Genomic DNA, 21153 nt, shown 5'->3' with positions numbered 1-21153 from the left:
TTTGCTAGCCTATAATGGTGTCCCACTGCTGGGCAAAGGCCTCTCCCCTTGACCTCCATGACTCCCGGTTTAGTGCCTAGTTTCCTATACTTAAAATAAAATATTTTGTGCAGTGCACGAAATAAAGCTCCACCTAATTAGAAGAAAAATATGAACAGTAGTTGTGTTTAAACATAATTTATATTTAATAAGTCAAAGAGTAAGATATAAAGTAGGTAAATGAATTGACCGTGACGTTACTCCGATAAATACTGAGGACAGTATTTCATAGTAATTTCATATTAGCAAATCGTTTTGACAGTTCATAAAAAGAAGCTGATTTGACTAGTAGGAAACTAGCCTAGACTGTATCTGTATCTATCATCACAAATTGGATATGTGTAGGCACTCTTCCTTTCCTCTACTCGGTAAAGACAAAAGTTAAGTCTCTTTAGGGTAGTTGTTTGGAGATTTTAGAATACTTTGCTAGATAGCGTAAACAGAAAAAGACATTAATTGTGTATGGTGAAGGTCAACCGGTTCTTAACTAGAATAAAAAAATTCTAGATACATATTTTATGCTATTACGGAGTAATCGTATTCAAAAAACGTCAAAAACATATGGAAGAGACACTGAACGTGATTTCCGTTTATCCCAGTTAAGGTTTTTTTCGAATAGGTAATCAGTTACGGACACACATCCTGCTTACCGCGATATTTTGAATATTTTGCGCGTTATACATGGTAGCTCTACTTCTAGCTATAGGTATTATTCAAATGTAGCTAGAAGTATAATAATTTGTTAGTATCCTATTTTATAAATCTGCATACGCTTCAAGACTAGAATGCATTACCGGGCTGAGCTTCAAAAAGCTATGAGTCATGTTGCACCGGTGAAGTGATCCACCTTTGCGTAAATTTAGAAGTTATTGAGAGTAGTCCAACTCACACCTAGGTGCACTGTGTGACCTAGTCTGTCTAGGTGATGTATGATGTAATCGGGGGACACGATTACATCATGGGGGACACGGGGGACACGGGGCGGAGGCGGGTCCATGTGCAAGTGATAATTTGCGACCGGTCGCTCCTTGCGGTGGGTCTGTCTCTATGTCAGATACCTGTCCGGTAGCTGGCATGGTGAATGGTCTCGGGAGTAGCACAGGTTGCAGAGATCCCCGAGGCAAAACTGGTTGTGCTCCTTCCCGAGGTTACCGCCTGTTAACTGCCTGGTTCTACCGTAGAAACAGGTAAGAACGGAAACAACCAGTTGAACCTTCGTAGGGCAAGTTTTGCAAGGGAGCAGACACAAGGACCGGAAGTAGGTGTTGTCATCCGGATGACTGCACCTCCAACTGGGCCAAGTGAGTGAACCATTGTAAAACACCCTTAGTGTAATCCCAACCTATCCATATCCCTCAGATGGGTCGCAATGTTTGCCATCATGATGACGCCGCTGTAGGCTTGACTTCTCTATGAGGACGAGTCTGTAGGGGTGGGATGGTGATGGCAAACAACGATCCGTATCCGTATAATCAGCCGTAGGCGATGACGTGGCATGTCGCAGCGGGCTTCCCATCCACAAAGAAGGATGGGAGGCGGTAGAATGCCACCCGCGTGTTTGTGCCGTGCGCGGGGACCCGTACGGGTGGAGAAGGAGATCCTGGGAGTCTAGGCGAAGCAGGGGTCTGCGGTCGTTATCCCTGTTAGGCGAAGCTCCTTTGGCTCCATATTCATCTCACACGGGCGGTCTTAGTCTAGCCAGCTAGGATCAATCGGCTGCCGTGTCCAGTCAGATGGCCACAAGGTTAGTTCTCTGGGGTGTAGGGGTCTGTAATCGGCGGAGCACGATTCACTGCGTCGGCTGAGGAGCTGACCAGGGTTTTGGCACCGTGCGGATTCACGGACAACGCATCCTGGATTACTATAGCAGACTTGGTAGCCCTAATGCTTCAATGCATTCCAAATGTGTGGCTCCGTGGTGGGTGGGGAACGAGTTTGCTGAAATTTTTCATTGTCTTTTTATGGATACAAAAGTACCTGTAACGACGGGGGGAGGGGACGCCGTACCCGTACGGGATGAGGCGAAGGCGCATAGCGCAAAGGTTGCTGCACCAGCGATTAGTGGGGCTGTCTGTGACAGATCCACGAGCGTTGGCAGCGGCAACACGTGGACGTCCGCTAGGACGGGGGCCAAGCGTAGGGGCCACGGCGGAGCTGGCCATCCCAACAGCACCAACCCGTCTCTTCCCTTAGGGTTGAAGAGTGGGGGCGCAAAGCAAGCACCCCTCGGGGAGCCGACTAGCGCTGGTGCTGGGGGATGGGCCGCGGAGCAACGGCCAACTGCGGGAGGGACGTGCCGCTTCCAAATTCTGGTGGGGCGGCTCCGGGCGCCATTGACGACGCTACTGCACCCCAGGGTGTGGATGCGCAGTCGGGTGGAGGAGTAGCCCCAACCAGGAGGCAGAAGAGGCGTGCGAAGGCGCGGGCGAACCGAGACGCGCAAGAGGGGGCCGGACCCTCCACTAGTGGGGCGGGGAGGCAGGCAACTAAGAGGTCACTGGGGGCCAGTGGCGACTCTTCTCTGCTCGCTGGCGACCACAAGCGAACAAGGGTGGGGGGGACGTTCGCTGAGGTAGCGGCGAGCGAGAAGATGGCCATCGTCCCAGTGACCTTTCCAGAGGAGAAGGTGTTGTTGGAGCATAGGTCGGCCATAGTGAGCGTCCTGCTCGTGGCGTTAGACGAGGCGGCCGATCCTATGCCCGACATCACGTTAGGTGCTGTCACGGGGGGTGCGCTTCACATCACCTGCGGAGGAAGCGACGCAGTGGGATGGCTCCGCTCGGTGATCGGAAGAGGAGAGATCGGCGGGCGGCGCCTGAAAGTCGTGGCTGCCAAAGATCTGCCGAAACCGGTCAAGATGGCCTGGCGTACGGCGATTGATGGCAGTCAGGACGTGGCGCTGGCTCTGCGGGTGATGCAGAGGCGCAACCCCAAACTCCGCACCGACGAGTGGAAGGTGGTCGACACCGTGATGTCGGAGCTGAACACCAGGCGCATCGTCCTGATGGACCAGGTGTCAGCTGACGTCATCAGGGAGGCCGGCTACGTTCTGCACTCGGGGCTCGACACCAGCCACTTCAAGCACCTGGAGACGGGGAAGGAGCGTGAGCATGAAGAGGCTGGGGTGGAGCCCGGTACGGACGGGGGGGAGGGGGACTCGGCGGCCGACAAGGCTGCGGGCGCCGCGGGGGCGGCGACGGGGAGGCCCCAGAGCGGGACGCGCCGCCTGGCGCTCCTGCGGAGGTGGCTGGGGACCGGTCGGAGGCGGGGGAAGTGGTGCTAGTCGGGGAGAGTCTCGCTGGGCTGCGCTGGGCCCGAGAGTCGTCACCGATCTCGTCGATGGCGGGCTCGGAGGACCTGCGCGGTCTGGAAGAACTCTACCTGGAGGGCACCACTTCGCCCATGTCCTGCGACAACACGGTCCAGGAGGTGGCCGCTGATCTCAGCACCACCAAACACTAACCGCCGTAATGGAGGGGCTAAGGTGTGTACAAATAAATTTACAACACAATAAGGCCGCCACTGCCCTTCTGGCCAGGCAGCTAAAAAGCGACAAGTTCGACATTGCCCTTATTCAGGAACCATATATTTACAAGGGAGAGATAAGAGGCTTGAATGGTACTGGCGGGACGATACTGTATATCTGCTCCGAAAGTAATATGAGGACATGTATTTATGTTAAAACCGGCATTGATGCTATGCTTCTAAATGCTTTCTGTTCCAGGGATCTGACCACGGTCAAGATCCAGAATAAAGGGGGGTAAGGCACTAGTCATCTCATCAGCCTACCTTCCTTACGAGGCGGCGGATCCCATCACCACACAACTGCGGGATCTCGTCGACTACGGCAGCCGGGCGAACACTGACCTGATCATCGGCTGCGATGCGAATGCACACCACGTCATCTGGGGAAGCTCGGATGTCAACAGAAGAGGAGAGAAGGTACTGGAATTCCTGGTAAGCTCTTCACTACAACTCTTGAATAAAGGCAATGAGCCGACATTCGTCAATGCTAGGCGAGGTGAGGTCATTGATATAACGCTAGCGTCCAACAACGCAAGTAATAAAGTTAGTTCATGGCATGTCTCTGGGGAGATTTCTTTATCGGACCATAGATATATATGCTTTAGGTATACCACTAAGATCAAAGTAGAAGTTATACTAAAACGGAATCCCAGGAATACCAACTGGTTATCGTTCAAGGATGACCTTAAGGCGGACCTGGGAAACCCCAATGGTAAGCTAAACTCTATTATTGACATAGAACTTGAAGCTGACAAAATAGGGCAAGCCGTCCATACGGCTTGGACAAATAACTGCCCGGAAAAGAAAATCCTGGCGAAGAAGGTACCCTGGTGGAATCCGGAGATAGCAAAACTCAGGAAAGAAACTAGGGCTGTCTTTAACGATGCCAAAAGAAGTAATGATTTTGAGCTCTACGCGCGAAAACTCACAGAGTATAGCAAGGCAGTGAGAAAAGCGAAAAGGAAAGCGTGGAAAAACCACTGCGATCAAATCGGTTCCATTCCGGAAAGCATGAGACTCACGAAGGCACTAGCCACAACGAAGTCAGTCCCACTCACCTCTATTAGAAGGAGTGATGGTGGAATGACTGAAACGGGGCTAGAGACCCTCAAGGTGATGTGTGCCACACACTTTCCAGGCTCGATAATAAATCAGAGTGTACCAGACGATGAACCAATTAGTGTTACGGAACAGTGCACTCGCACGACCAGGCATAATTGGGACACGTCGAAAAAGGTAGTAGACCACAACAAAATACAATGGGCATTATCGACATTTCAGCCATATAAAGCCCCGGGGCCAGATGGAATCTACCCCATACTACTACGAGAAGGCGCTAACGTACTTATACCCCACTTGAGTAGACTGTACAAAGCGTGTATTGCCTTCGGACATGTACCACGTGCATGGAGGTTAGTAAAGGTAACATACTTGCCCAAACCAGGCAAAGAGGATTACACAGAAGCCAAATCATATAGGCCCATAAGTCTATCATCATTTCTCCTTAAAACTTTGGAGAAACTGGTGGACAGACACATCAGGGATGGTCCGCTCAAGAGACATCCACTACACCGCTTGCAATGTGCATACCAGCCGGGCAAGTCCACGGAGACAGCACTACACCTGGTGACAACTAGAGCGGAGCAGGCCATAGAAAACAAAGAACTATGTCTTGCTGCATTTCTGGATGTCGAAGGTGCCTTTGATCGCACCACATATGGTGCAATCAATAATGCTGCACTCAAACATGGCATAGAACCTACCATCTGCCGCTGGATAGGTAATATGTTGAACAGCCGGCTAATTAAGTCCTCCCTCATGGGGGAAGAATTACTAGCCACAGCAACAAAAGGTTGTCCACAAGGTGGGGTTCTCTCTCCGACTCTATGGAGCCTGGTAGTGAACTCACTTTTGGAAGAACTAAATAAGGGCCCAGTATATACAGTGGGTTATGCAGATGATTTAGTGATACTCATAAACGGGAAATTCCCGGGAACGGTGTCAGAAATCATGAATACAGCACTGAGGCAAGTGGAGAGGTGGTGTAACCACCAACAACTCTCCATCAATCCAGGCAAAACAGTGGTAGTACCGTTTACCAGGAAAAGGGCCCTTACTGGCATGGAGCAACTAAGGCTCTATGGAAGGGTACTTGAACTTTCCAATGAAGTGAAATATCTAGGGGTAACACTAGACAAAGAACTGAACTGGAAAAGACACGTCGAACTGACCACAGCCAAGGCACTTAGAGTGTTTGGAATGTGTAGGTCAGCTTACGGCAAAACATGGGGTTTAAACCCAAAGGTACTAAGGTGGATCTACACCATGATGGTGAGACCTATAATCCTGTACGGAAGCCTGGCCTGGTGGCCAAGGACATTACTGAGCACATGCAAGGATGTCCTCATGAAGGTACAAAGGACAGCATGCATGGCTATAACGGGTGCGTTCAGAACGACGCCAACAGCAGCATTGGAGGTACTATTGGATCTCCCGCCGCTACATCTAGTGATACAGTCTGAGGCACTGAAATCGCTACACCGGCTGGCTTTAACAGGCCTCTGGAGCGATAGCATGCCGAAGACTAAACACACAAGCATGGAATACAACAATTCTATGGGAAGGCTGATGAGTATGGGCTGCGACAAAATGCAACCGAAATTCATCTTCCACAAAAACTTCAAAACCAAAGTCCATACTAGAGCCGAATGGAAGGAGGGGCTGGAGACACCCACCCCTGATGACAACACCATCATCTGGTATACAGACGGGTCCAAGATGGCATCTGGTACGGGCGCAGGCATTTATGCAAATGACTACAGTGGTAGTATCAGCATGGGCAATTATGCCACGGTCTTCCAAGCCGAGACATATGCAATAATTGCCTGTGTACATGAGAATATAGTTAGACAAATCCAAGGTAAGACTATCTATATACTCAGCGACAGTCAAGCGGCACTCAAAGCCTTCACATCGCCCAGAGTTACCTCTAGACTGGTATTAAACGGCATCCAAGCTCTTAACAAGCTTGGAAGGCAAAACAAGGTGCAACTGGTATGGATACCGGGGCACGAAGGCTTCATTGGTAATGAAAACGCTGATGAACTTGCCAAGGCCGGATCTGAAGACAACTTCATAGGTCCGGAACCTTATGTGGGCCTTTCACAAGGAACCATCAGAATGGCTATGAAAGACCAAACAAAGGCTAGTCACCAAAAAGAGTGGGATGCCCTGGTTGGTCTGAAGCATTCAAAGCTCTTTATGCAGAGGGTAGACTCTGGATGGAGCAAAAAGCTAGGGAAGCTAGGCAAAAGACAACTCCAAATTATAACGGGGGTGTTCACAGGCCATTACGGGGTCAAAGGAATTTTGGCCAAGATGGGACACGCCGACAACACTGATTGTCGCATGTGTGGCGAAGAGGAAGAGACCGTCAGACATTTAATGTGTGAATGTCACGCCCTCGCCAGACAAAGAATGAAGAACTTTGGAGCAGGCTACCTGGCACCGAAGGACTTCAGAGAGCTACCCATGAGCCTCATCATCCGATACGTGGAGATGGTCGAGAAGCTCCTGAATAGCTGAAGGATCTTAGGATCGTAGGGGGTAATTGCACAAAAGATCCCGATGGGTCGAAGTGTATCCGTAAGGGCCCCCGCAGATTTAAGATAAGATAAGATAATCGGGGGACACGGCAGTGCCCCCGCCAAGTCGAGCGCGAAGCAAACACTGCCGTACCATCCTTTACTGGAACCATTTCGCCGCATTTTCAGGCCCCTATTTGAGAACCTTTGGATAATGCAGAAATTTTCGTCATCTAGTAAGCTTTAATCTCATACTTAAAATCCAAAATTTCAAGTCTGTAGGTCATTTAGTGCCAAAGTTAAGCGAAAGCAAAGTTTCGCATTCATGACACTCACTCACTCACTCATGTTCATCAGAATAGAGCTAGTACTTCCCATAAACTCAGAGAGCAGAAATTTGGGACAAAGTTAATGGCCACATACAGGGAAAACTATAACAAACTAGGATAATGTAAAATAAAGTATAAATAAAAGTGACCCTGATTAGAAAACACAAGAGCCCAACCAAACTATTAGAGTCATTAGAGATCGACATACCGCCTTTACAAAAAATATTCAACTTGGTGGGCAGCTTTATTTCATGCCCACGTTTCTACAAAAAGAAGTGAAATCCTACCAAAATATTCTGTAAAAAACTAGCCAAGTCTCGATGGAGCTGCTTGTTTATCTCTAAAAAGTAATGAAATCTAGATAAAATCGTGCCAAATCTAAGGTTCCTTACTGCAATTTGTTTATTATTACAGTTAATGTTGTGTAACATAGGCGTTGAAGGGTATACAAGGGTACAAAAACAGGTGCTCCATGACACCATTGCACCAATCTGTCGCCAGAACCGCCAACTTCAACGGCCAAGCCAAGTCACAAAACATTAACTATAATAATAAACAAATCGCATTAAGGAACCTTAGACTTGGCTCGACTTTGTCTAGATTTCATTACTTTTTAGAGATAAACAAGCAGCTCCGTCGAGACTTGGCTAGTTTTTTACAGAATGTTTTTGTTGGGATATCGTTTACATCATCATTAAATATCATTCTTGAACGATATTAGGCCCTATTCAAATTATTAGTAAATATTGGCTCTAGATACGATACAGATACTTTAAAATTGACGTTTAAATACGTTTCAAGAAAAATCCTGTTTTACGTTATCGTATCCATGAGTCATTCGATGTAAAAGATGTTTGTTATCTATTAATTATTTGCGCTAGGATGTCCAGTATTCTAGATTATTAACTAAAATAATTCTTTGTTACTTTAAATTGATACCTACGTAAATCTTTTCAGTGAAAAATCCATCAATGTCAGCTAAACAATCAAACGTCAAAACTAAAGGAAACGTCCAACAAGCTAAGAAACTTAATCCTGTGTTTACACAATTTGTATTGTAAATTGAATTCCTTCAGTCTTACTAAAGCCAAACAATAATTATTATATTCTATGCGATTATTTCATAGGCCCTTGTTTTCCTTTCATGTTGAAATAACAAATATGCATATTAGTTGTCATAATTATACTGTATACTTTTAAATATTTGAAAAAAAAAACGTCGGTTAACCAACTTAATATACACCTGGCCTGTATTTAACTTACTTATTTGGTTTTTGAGGGTTGTCATCAGTTGTCGAAGCGGACCTCAGGCTCCCATGAGCCGTGGCATTTGCGTGGATAACGCAAGGGGGATGGTGATTTGGTTTTTGAGGGTAGATTTTGTTTACATTTATTTAAATACCTAAAGATACAGACTATATATATTTAGGATCGACGGCATGGACAGCAATCATCCTCCTTGCGTTATCCCGGCATTTGCCACAGCTCATGGGAGCCTAGGGGCCGCTTTGACAACTAATCCCAAGATTTGGCGTAGGCACTAGTTTTTACGAAAGCGACTGCCATCTGACCTTCCAACCCGAAGGGTAACTAGGCCTTATTGGAATTTCGTAAAACTCTTTGGTACGAGCCGGGGTTCGAACCCGCAACCTCCAGATCGTAAGTCGCACGCTCTTACCGCTAGACCACCACCACGGCATGGACAGCAATAACTTTTACAAAATTTGTTGTCTGTATAATCGTCATCCAAAGTATTTGGAGCTGTCAGACGTGGCTGTTTAAATTTATTTTCATAGTCAATTTATTCCCGAAATAAAAGACTATTTGTATTCCTCATTGAATAATATGAAGTGTTTTTCTATAACACTCGGGGACAGCACATAGCTATGGAATTTGGCAGGGATGCAAGGACAAACGTTTATGTGTTGCTACCGCAGAAAAACACGCGTTTAGCGCTATTTCATTGTTAACAACTTAGATTGAAGAAACCTGTAGATGACGGGTATGTGACGTCATCATGTCACTCTTTCATTAAGACAATATATGACTATAGATTGACTGAGATATTTCATAAAGATATTTTTTTTTTGCCTGTGTGGTGACGGGTTAAGAATTTAACCACCCCCTTTCTTCCCGTGGGTGTCGTAGAAGTCGACTATGGGATACGGGTTAAATTGTAGCGTAGGCGAGAGGCTGGCAAACCTGTCACATGCAATGTCACCGTTTCGTTTTCTTTCAACCCCTTATTTGCCAAGAGTGGAACTGAAGCTTTAGTAGTTTCATGTGTTCTGCCTACCCCTTTATGGGATACAGGCGTGATTGTATGTATGTATGTTGTATGTATATTTTTAGAATTACTGGAGAGAAGAGCGGTACCATCCATGGTACAGCTTGGTAAGAAAGAGTAGAAATGGAACGATTTTTTTTAAAGCAGCAACACTTACTTTTCTCAAGTGACGCAATAGTTGCCACATGTAAAACGGTGTAGGTACATAGACGGTGGCGCCCCTATTATTTTCTGCTCTATAATGCCAGGGTAACTGATTGCTCGAGTGTTTGTCCTTCAGCATATGGTATGCTTAAAGTATACAGGATGACATAAGGTTATTTAGATCTTACTTAACCACTCACATGCTTCCAGTAGTTAGAGCTACGAGCTTACACACCTCTAAATTGTTTGCAGTAGCTGTGGCTACATATCGGAGTCTTGAAATGTTTGATGAATTTTATGTCGAAGCAATTTAGAGCGCCTTTTATGAAAATCCAAATCACGTGAGTAGTTTACCTTTCGTCTATACTTTTTTCTATGTCTATGACTAACAATATTAAATATAATGGTAAACAGTTGTCTCTATTTCAGTAAGTTGTGTTTAATGGCCGAGACGACGGGTTGTGACTAGGGTATGCAAAAACCGGTTAACTTAAAAAACCGGTTAATAACCGAAACTTTTCCTTCAAAACCGGTTAACCGGTTATTAACCGGTTTTGAGGATTTTTAGTAAATGGCCGTACTACGCAATAATTACCATTACCTTTAAGAATTCTGATGTTGATGATATCGTAGCAGGTATTACTTGCACGATGAAGATCATTTTTATCCAGTTTTTGGAAATTTGGTAAATGCGGAAATTGCTAAAAAAGGCTTGTGTGGTTTGAATGTGATTCGTCAGTTGCGTATTCTAGGCATGTCGCGAAGGTCTACAGCTCCCAGAGCCCCTAGTAAATCTAGTAATACAAGCAATTGATGTAAGAAAACCAAGATCTCCATTTTACCTTTCTTTTAAAAAATATAGTTTGAAATATACGGTAGACTCCAGTTACAACGACGCTCAAGGGACCGCTGATATTACGTCGTACTAACCGGATGTCGTACTATTGTGACTTGTTTAGTTAGAAAAGTCCTTTTTAGTATGCGTGCTTGCTCATCATTTGTAAGTAAAGCTAGTTTATACGCAATCGAAAAATACAAATTGGGTTCTATTTAGCTTATAGAGGTAAGATTAGTCCCGAAGCGAACAAATTGTTAAAATTTTAAAAGCAATACTCCAAAAAGTTACGTGGCCACAATGTAATTTTGCTACTTGTTGTAGGCAAGACAGGGGGCCGTGCTTGGGTGGAAGTAGCTTTGTTTCTTCAATTTACTAGTAAAACTAAAAACATTGTCGCTCGTCGTTGCAATCGGACTTGACGGACGGATTCTGTGTATAATGACGACCGGTCTGGCTCAGTCGGTAGTGACCCTGTCTGCTAAGCCGCGGTCCTGGGTTCGAATCCCGGTAAGGGCATTTATTTGTGTGATGAGCACAGATATTTGTTCCTGAGTCATGGATGCTTTCTATGTATATAAGTATGTATTTATCTATTTAAGTATGTATATCGTCGCTTAGCACCCATAGTACAAGCTTTGCTTAGTTTGGGGCTAAGTTGATCTGTGTATAAGGTGTCCCTAATATTTATTTATTATTTATTAAAATGTGTCGTAAAAAGCGGCTGGTCGTTAAAATCGGAGTCGTAATAAACGGATGTACTTTCATACTATCACATACGAAAACCAAATAAATACCTGTGCTTATGTCGTTGTAAGAGGTTGGACGTTAGGTCTATGCGGAGTCGTAATATACTAACCGGACTCTACTGTATTGTATAAATTGAGTAGACTCGGGACTAATTTTTAAAATAAAATCATTACAGATAATAATGTTGTCAATGAAACGTAATGAATAAATCTTTATTATTACAAAACATTAAATAATTACGTATTTTTGAACCTTTTAATGCCTAATTTTCCAAATTTTGAGAAATAAATACAGTTTCGGTTATTAACCGGTTAGAGACTATAAAAACCGGTTTTTAACAGAGGCCAAAAAGTCTCGGTTAACCGGTTTTTCGGTTAACCGGTTAACCGGTTTGCACACCCTAGTTGTGACATAATTGTGCACCTCTGCGGTCATTTGTATGTTGTAAGCTTGATGAAACAGTTTTTAAGTAGGTAGGTATTTAATACGTATTTATGATTGCGTTACGACTGCATCGTCCGCTTTCTTTGGGGAAATCATGTAAGGTACAGCGGGGCAAATCTCGACTGGGGGGCAAATGTAACTGGTCCATTTTTTCATTATTACACTATGATGTTGAGTTCTACATGTATACACTGAGCACGCCTACCATATATAACCGGTGGACACTCTATTTAATAATGCAAACATTGTAAAACATGGAAAAAATGGATGAGTTACATTTGCCCCCCAGTCGAGATTTGCCCCGCTGTACCTTAAGTTTTTCTTCAGCAAAAAGCGACCCGAAAAAAACGAAAATGTGGAGTTCCGAGAAATATCGGGACAAACCTGAAAATCAAATGCGTGTAGTACAGCGATCGCTACGTGATGCGACCCACTCACTCAGTTTGCGAAGGATTACACAAGTCACATTTTAATCCACACTAATTTATTTGATACGCACTGTTTGACGTGACGTCATAAAACAATAGCCAGCTGTGCTGTTCTAGCCATGCATGCAATCTTTGAAGCTTTCTATTGTTAGTTCTCTCTCTATCCCTCTTCCGTATTTCGACGGAGCCGATTGCGTATCGTTCCCCAGGGATCATCCACGATTGTACGTTTGGCTAGAGGCTCTTTGTTGTTTACGCGTAGTTTTCTGTGGCCTTGAGCTATATTTTCATTCTTCCGCATCTGTCAGACAGATCGTGTCCGGGCCTGGAGAGGGAATTCACGTGATTGTCATTCACTCTGTAAGGCATGGTCCAGTCTCGTTCTTGTGTCTCTGTGAGTTGAACCTGCTAGAGCCGACTGACCGCCGTTATGTAACGGACCACACAGTCCTCGGTTCAAATCATAAGATATATCTATAATAATTATGCTTAGAAACAAATGCATACAGAGATAAAAACTTAAAAAATTGCAAATAAATAAAACGAAAACAACTTACATACGAAATGGAATTCCAACAAATTAAAAATAGAAATTCTCGGAATTAAAACCGGCACAATAGGCGTTTTAGGCACAATAGGCAAAATCGGCACAATAGGCGTTTTAGGCACAATAGGCAAAACCGGCACAATAGGCGTTTTAGGCACAACTGGCGAAATCAGACATTATTTGCCATAAAACAACACAGCGCATGCGTTAAAATCGGGACAATAAAACTCAGAGCGCAGCGTCAGAGAGGGCATTCGGCGAGGGAACGTTGAGGTGTTCACATCTGAGGGTTAGGTAGGCATTCGACTAGGAATCGTTGAAGAAACACATCAGGAGTTTAAGTAGGAAGCGGATTTGAGATACAAGATTGAGAGGTTGGAGACTGGCGAGGAGGTATCTTGGTAAAGTAGACTTGAAGACTACAAGTAAGTGTCCAAATTGTTTATTTTGAATGTGTTTATATTTGTAATTTTAGATTAGTGCTATTTTCTGAAGGTGATAATTTTAAATAGTGGTACTTATTCATTTCATATGAACAAGATATTCATGAATGTTATATTTATGTGGTAATTATTTAAAGTCGTTCAAATTTCAATTTATTTATTACATACAATTAACACTAACAGTTAATTTAGAATATTATTAATTAAAATTCGGATCTGAGTATCTCTAATATGACTACTATATGTAACAAAATAGATACATAAAATATTACACATATTTACTTTATGTACATACACATTCTATTAGCTAGAATCTCTTTGGGTGATTAGAAGGATTTTCATACTATTGTCTCATCCTTAAGTAAGATAATTTTGCTATATCAATGAAGTAGGATTAATAACTTTATTTATTGTTCATAACATGTAAACTTTATTAGAGTTAAAGGATAACTTGTGGGAATTAATACTAATACTAAATACTAGGGAGGCATAGGACATCTATGGATGTTAGGATCCTGTCGCTATCAAGGAGAATCATTGATATAAAAATAAGATTGTTCACAAAAGTTGAATCATTGACACTGGCCTCGAGATTGGCAGACTTTGGAATCATCATTCCATTTTCATAATATGGTTAACGATAACGTTGTCTGGGAGACCAAACAATTCTAGCATTGACTAGTGAAACACGATGTCAAGCAATGGACCACTATACTCGGAACGTGGGAAATTGCACGCATATAGAATTTATATTTTGTGATCTTGGACAACCTTCGATGGCTATGGCCGAACCAAAATATATATAAATGGGATGGCGTGTGAGTCTGGGGTTTTGTCGTTCGAAAGGCTAGATCAATGAAGTATTTGTCTTAGTATCAAAAGAAGGTCAATGAATAGGCCCAATAAAGGGTATCAAAATAGATATTCTGTTTCCTTGATAGACCAGGGGTAGGCAGAGCAGTTTCTATCCTGACGTTAGAGGACTTGGTTGCAGAAACATCCCAAAACATATAAAATTATACCGGGATTAAAGGATCCTTGATTAAATATTTGATATCTACTATTATGGTAGTACATTTTTAAGTAGAGCAAAGACACTTTACATCAGTTTACTTTTGTTCTAAGGATCCCATTTGTTCAATGTTTGATAAAGCATAAATTGAACCAGCAACCTAGTTTGTACATATGCTCGAGCGAGGTCCTTATAATAGGCTATATTATATTATACACCTATTATTCCTACGTATAAGGGACTCGTGGGTCGGAAACAATTAACCCCATTTTAAATAATGTCTTGTATTTATTTTTAATATATTTCCTGTATTTATATTCCTTACACAATTTTACCATTCTCACACACTTTTATCTCAACGCACTAAATTCTTTCACAAATGACGTTCTCTCAGCTTATTATACCTCAAGTGAATATATTACTGCCTTAGTTTTATCAACTTAAATTTACCCCTAATAGCAAGTTCCTAAAGGTAAAAAGAATCTGGATTGCTACGCACAACTACGGGGTCCTACCACTTACTAGACGATCACAGTATTTGTTTTAATGGCCAATTTTTAATAGTGTATTGTTTTAATTAGGGCTAACAATTTGGACTTAAGTTAGGTAATTTAGGGTGTAATTAATTAAGGGGTAGCGGGGTGTTATAAAGTGTTAGTCCATGACCAGGATGTAATAGACCCTAAATATGTCCAATTGTTAGCATATTCAAGTGACATTTTGTCACAAAGTGTTGCTGTGAATGAGATATCCTTGTTAGGAACTTGCTATCCTCCTTACTGAAACTATATTTTAATTTTGTATTATTCGGCTATTCTTATTAACCACTGCGTAATAGTTTAAGAGGCAATCAAGCTATAGATAGCTTTCTAAGATACGTTTCATTTTGAAGTATGTTTTGTAAGTTTAAGGTCACTAACCTGGATTTCTAAACAAAGTTACAATCCAATATTGAAACAGAAACTTTGCACTTTAGCACACAGTTCACTCACTTTAGACATAGCTGTGTAATTTTAAAACCATTGTAGGCTTATCACTTATCTAATTAGATTTTTATTTCACTTTCGAAAGAACTAATGACAGTTTGTACTTCTAGCATAAACTTATAAACGTTACCCGTTAAGAACTTAGGACGCGGCTTTATACGATAATTGGAATCGCGTGTGCACATGGTATTGTATGTAAACAATAACATAATTATCGATCAACAACGTGCGTACAGACTGATAAGAGATAACACGTGCAGAAAACTGTCATCGACTAGGGACACCGGGGGTAGAAGAAAGTATTTGAGGCTATTGTAAAAATGTCAAACCAGCTGTCAATGAAACAATTCAATTGGAATGGCAAATTTAGAAAAGTTATTCGTTTTCTAGCTAATATTTATTCTGTTGCGATAATGAAGAGATTATAGCAAAAATAAAACCTCAATGGTATCGGTTATATTTATCTACTGGGAAAGTTTTGTACTAAAACAAACTAGTCGTTACTGAAAGCAATTACGCACAGATCGACTGTCTTGTGGTAATTTTGTGTCGAGGGTCCTTTAAAACGATATCATGGAAGATTATAAATACTCAGATACGTATAAATAAATTAAAATTAAAGGGTTCTACATGTTTTATGATAAGGGAAACTTTTACTGTTTAGTGAATCAAGATTTTCCGTTCTGTTGGTTATAATATATCTGCCAGTCTCACTAAATTAAGTAGAAATAAGCAAGGAAATACTGCTAGTATTTTAGATACTTTGCTCTGTGGGCCTCTGTAGGAATTGATTTCTAACTAGATTTGGCATGTAGTATGTATGTATGTCATGTACAAGTTGCTAGTATTGGCATGTTCTTTTAAGAAACAGAATAAGCTAAATTAATGACAGTATGCGATACACAGACTTGATTAAGTACATTTTGTCAAAATCTATTCTTCATGTGTCAACAGTGTCGCATATCATGGTAGATGTCACTTTGACAGCAAGACAATATCATGTTCACTCTTACCTCACTATCTTCTCGCCCCTTTTCCGTGTTATCAACTGATTAGTAATAAGCTGTTATCAGCTAGAGAAGAACTAGGAAATAAAATGATGATTGATCTAGACAAGCGTTAAGCTGTGAAATATTTATTTTAGCTGTGATTATACTGACAATAATCTTATGTTGTCAACAGGGAGACTCTTTGATCTGATTTTGATTTATTTTTAAATGAGATTAACAATAGAATAAGTAATGTAATGGTATTCATAATCATAGGGAAACTAGTAGCAATTGGCACGTCTCATGCTTACTAACAACTAAGGATTAGTTGTCATCCACTGAAATGTAAACAAATTATAATTACTTGAAAGAGACAAACAATCAAGTAGCTTATTGACGAGAACGTCTAGAATTTAGAACATACAATCTAGAATTTAAGCATAGTACTTAAGTGTACTCAAGTTAAGGAGTTAGGCACACCATTCATTAACCTCAGTCAAGCTTATAGCTAGGAATATTTTTATTGACAGTCAGTAGTCATTATTTAAGATAGTATTCAAAGCTGTGTTAACATGAAATGATTCCCATCAGTGAACAGATTGCAGTAGCTATTGCATTTAATAATTAGGGATATGGTGAATCACACACTAGCAAAATTATGAAGGAAGATGGTAAATGAAACACCCACAAAATGCTTTATTAGTAATATCGGAAAGGTGCACAAAAAAAACCCAGAGCATACATGTTCTTGTTGGTTCCATTAGACGGAAAAGCGCCACTCCATGCAGGAAAAATAGAATAGAGAAGTAACTTTTAGTTAGGATTATTCAGGAAACCATGGGAAAAGATATTATGTTCCTTCTTGATGACTTTTAAAAAGTATCTTGATATGAGACACGTTGAGTGATGATCATATTTGGTGTAGTCAGTGTAGGCGTTGGAAGTGATTGTACATGGAGAAGAATTTTCACTCTTTCATTGAAACCTGGAACAAAAATGAAGGGTAAATACATTTCAGTTAAAACATTTAGAATGCAATTCCACTATTGGATGTGCATTCCTTTTTTATACATACAGGTCAACAAGTCATATAATGAATTGCATTGTTTGTCAAGACATCTTCATGAAGTTGGCTTTCAATGATATTGTAATATTGTATTGTCATCCCACTTATTGGTTTTATAAAACTTCAGCTCTTTAGGTAGCATGTAGCTAGTAAATATATCAACTATGGAGTAGTCTACAATATAACCCAAGGTTACAATAGGAAAGCATAATTGCCAAGAGCAAGTTTTTTAAAATATTTATCAGTAGATTGTGATTACACTAATTCTAGTATACTATAAAATAGAGTGAGGAAGTTGATCATAGGTTTCCTATATTTATGACTTAATTTGTCAGATTATCCGTCTGTCTGTGTTTTGATTTTTTTGAACCAGTTATCAGTGGATGCAGTAGGTTAGCATAGATCAATTTGACTGGTTAGGTAGATAAGCTAGACTTAAGATTTTAGACTTAGTAGTAGTGTTTGTGCCAAATATAGTGCACAGTATAATAGTTTGGATGAACAAATGGAGTCAGTCTGTAGTAGATTTGCTATTATTAGAATCAGGAATAAGAGCAAATAATATAATTTACCCTAGAGTAAACCAAAGAATAATAAATAAATAAATAAAATATTTTACCATTGTCTATGTAGATCAGACATACAAAAGCTGAGCCAGGTCAGCCTGGGAGTCATTTTGTTGCAAGTGAATGTGTTTCGAGCACACACACGTTGCTCAGTCGAAGGGGCATGCAGGGGCATGGAGTTCCAATTTGTGCGCAGCCGGGGAAGGGGCAGGACGTTGTTCCTAGTATAATGGCAGCGGTGTTCAGCATACTCTGGAAAATTTAAGAAAATATTTATTAATTAAGTAGGAAATAAGTCCTAGTTATAAGCATAAGTTATAAGAATAAGATTGGCAGAGATTTTATAACGAAATAGGTATTTGATCATTTTATTAATTAGGGTCTACTTTAATTACGGGATGAATTTCAAATTTTATCATACTAAACTATTATCGAAATAAAGTTTAGTCAAACCAAATTGAAATAATTGACTTAACAACAACATAAAAGGTAAATAAATAAATAAAAATTGAAGGGGCATTTTTGTACAGGCCTACTTGATTACAAACTAAGCATGATTCTTATTATTGACATTCGGTAATGCTTACATTCTTCATTTATACAATTTTTTGCTTAAAACCAACATTGCTTGGTCATACTTTAAAATTGCATTATTCCGGTGTTTGCCACAGCTCATGGAAGCATGGAGTCTGCTTGACATCTAATTCCAGGATTTGGCGTAGGCACTAATTTTCAATAGGTCTTATTGAAATTAGTCTGGTTTCCTCACGATGATTTCCTTCACTCAAAAGCAACTGGCAAATATCAGATGACAGTTCTCAAGGACAATGGGTCGCGGTTCGAATCCGTACCTTATAATTCAAGGCATACAAATAATTTTATTAACACTAGGTGAGATTAGTTAACAGATTACAGAATCATTAGACATTAAAAGTGTAACTTACATATTACGAAGCAGTACAGGTGATGCAAGCCGTGATCGTCGGTGCCTTGTCTACTCATGGAAGCGGTCCGTCGAAAAGGAGCTGTGAGTGGCAGCGAGGTCACGAGGGTCGCTGAAGATAGGAAGGCGTGGCGTGAGTTTGTGAAGGCCCTTTGTACCTCCGGGGTGTCTTAGGACTATAACACCCACACATAACTGGTAAGGTAGTATAGTGGCACTGGGGCTTAACTCCAAGGGGCATCTAGCACCCAATACCTGAAACATGTAAATAGGCGGACATAAGAAATAGGAAGTTGTAGGCTTACTAAAATTCTCCATCTCTAAGACCAGAATTAGAATGTTATTATAGTGCGCTATAGGAATTAGACAATCTCTCTATTGGAAAACATTTTACCATTTTAGCAAGTCAAGGTTTAAACTAAACTATGAACTGCTTTGTGATGGACAAGTTAAATACATTATTACTTACGGCGAAAACTTGGCTAATTCCATTATGGTATCATCAAATCATCATGAAAGAAAACCACGTAGTTCCACTGGCGTCATGGGGTCATTTTATTATTGTAGCTAAAGGTTCGGTTTGTTTCATTATTGTTCATGATGTTTTCCATAATCTAAAACCAAACAAGCATTTATTTATTACATTCGTTATACACATTTTGTGTTGTATTTACCACATTACTAACAACATATATCATTACTTAGTTAATGTATTACTCACTTTTTTATGATTTATAACAAATACAAGCCAGCAGGTCGATAAATTACGTAATTTTCAGTTCCAAATAATGCGTGTACGTCTGAACGGCATCCATTTTTCTTTTATTTCTGTCTGACTGACAGTAATGATGTGGCATTGACGTCAGCATAGCAAATGTTGCCATAGAAAAATCAAAAGGGCTCTATAGATCATAAAACATTTGACGGACCGGATGCGACTAAAATTTATCCAGTATGAATGGGGCTCTGCAGACTATGTGGAACGAATTGTAGAATAATAAAATAGAGACAGTGATTTGACGTTTACATTCAATCTTAATGCTTTTTTTTTATATAAATATGAAATAAATAAATAAATATTGGGGACATCTTACACAGTTCAACTTAGCCCCAAACCTATCAAATTTTGTGCTATGGGTGCTAAGCGACGATATGCCTATTTGAATGGATGAAAACATGCTTGTATACAAGGGAAACATCCATGATTCATATAAATATATTCTGTGGAGTTTCATTGAGGAGAAAAATATTATTATAGTAAAACTTTGTTTAAACTGCTAGTATACTATGACAAATTAAAAGGTCAGTTGAAGAACACCAAATTTCAAACTTTCTATGTTTTGCTAAATAACGGATCGTAGAACCATATTAGTTATAAAATGAGATAAATAGGTAATGCGTAGTAGTACAGGATTTACTAGCTTTTGCCCGCGGTTTCGCTCGCATACTGTTCGAAACGTAATTCTTGTTCAATCGTTTACAAAACAAAGTAAGATTTCAGTTGGATCTGTAGATTTCGATGTACGGTACGGTAGCCATACTACCATCGTTGTGTAACAATGCAACAATCGTTGCAATCATTTTTTCAGAAAAATAGTACATGTACAATATTATGTGCAACCAAGTCTCATATTTCGTCATGTTTGGAAACTTTCACTCATGTGTCTTCCATCTTTTTTATATACTGCGTGGCAAACAAGCATACGGCCCGCCTGATGTAAAGCGGTTACCGTAACCTATGGACGCCTGCAACTCAAACAGTGTCACATGCGTGTTCGATAGGTTTATTAAGCTAATGACAGTTCAGTATGAAGGTATGTGTGTATGTTTGTAACGATAATACTAGAAGATAGTTATGTCATAGAGTTAGAAGATGTTATCAGAGCAGCTAGGCGTAACAAGTTAGGTACTTGTATTATTTTTCCTACTTACAAAAGGAGAATTCTTAGCAGTATCATCTTCCATAATTTAACTTTGCGTCTTGAACTATAGGTTAACAAAATGTAAGTAATTAATACTTAACGGTAATTGGCATCACATACAATATTTTGCAGTTTGCGTGCCGTTTGTATAGGGTTAATGCGAAAGTTAAATGTAAGACGTGATTGCATAAGGTGATTCATAAAGTAAAAAAATAACATAGTCCCTGTACTTACGATATAAGTACCTATGTTTATTATTTTTAATTTCTGATCAATTTGAAAAATTGAAATAGCAACAAGAAAAAGGGAGAGCT

At 40.8% G+C, this 21153-nt stretch overlaps 1 long non-coding RNA gene across 1 annotated transcript; it reads right to left on the bottom strand.

Annotated features, from left to right (window-relative positions):
* Positions 1-17031: 17031 nt before the first annotated feature.
* On the bottom strand, positions 17032-19766 carry LOC125226611. The gene is made up of 5 exons (XR_007177093.1): positions 19639-19766; positions 19387-19531; positions 18919-19172; positions 18028-18226; positions 17032-17327 (listed from the first exon to the last, which is right to left on the bottom strand). It is a non-coding gene; the product is annotated as an uncharacterized LOC125226611 (long non-coding RNA).
* Between the last annotated feature and the right edge of the window lie 1387 nt (positions 19767-21153).

This window comes from Leguminivora glycinivorella, chromosome 5, assembly GCF_023078275.1.
Source record: "Leguminivora glycinivorella isolate SPB_JAAS2020 chromosome 5, LegGlyc_1.1, whole genome shotgun sequence".
Taxonomy (NCBI): Eukaryota; Metazoa; Arthropoda; class Insecta; order Lepidoptera; family Tortricidae; genus Leguminivora; species Leguminivora glycinivorella.
Note: the sequence above shows the minus strand (reverse complement) of the source record. Positions and strands in the feature narration are given on the sequence as shown.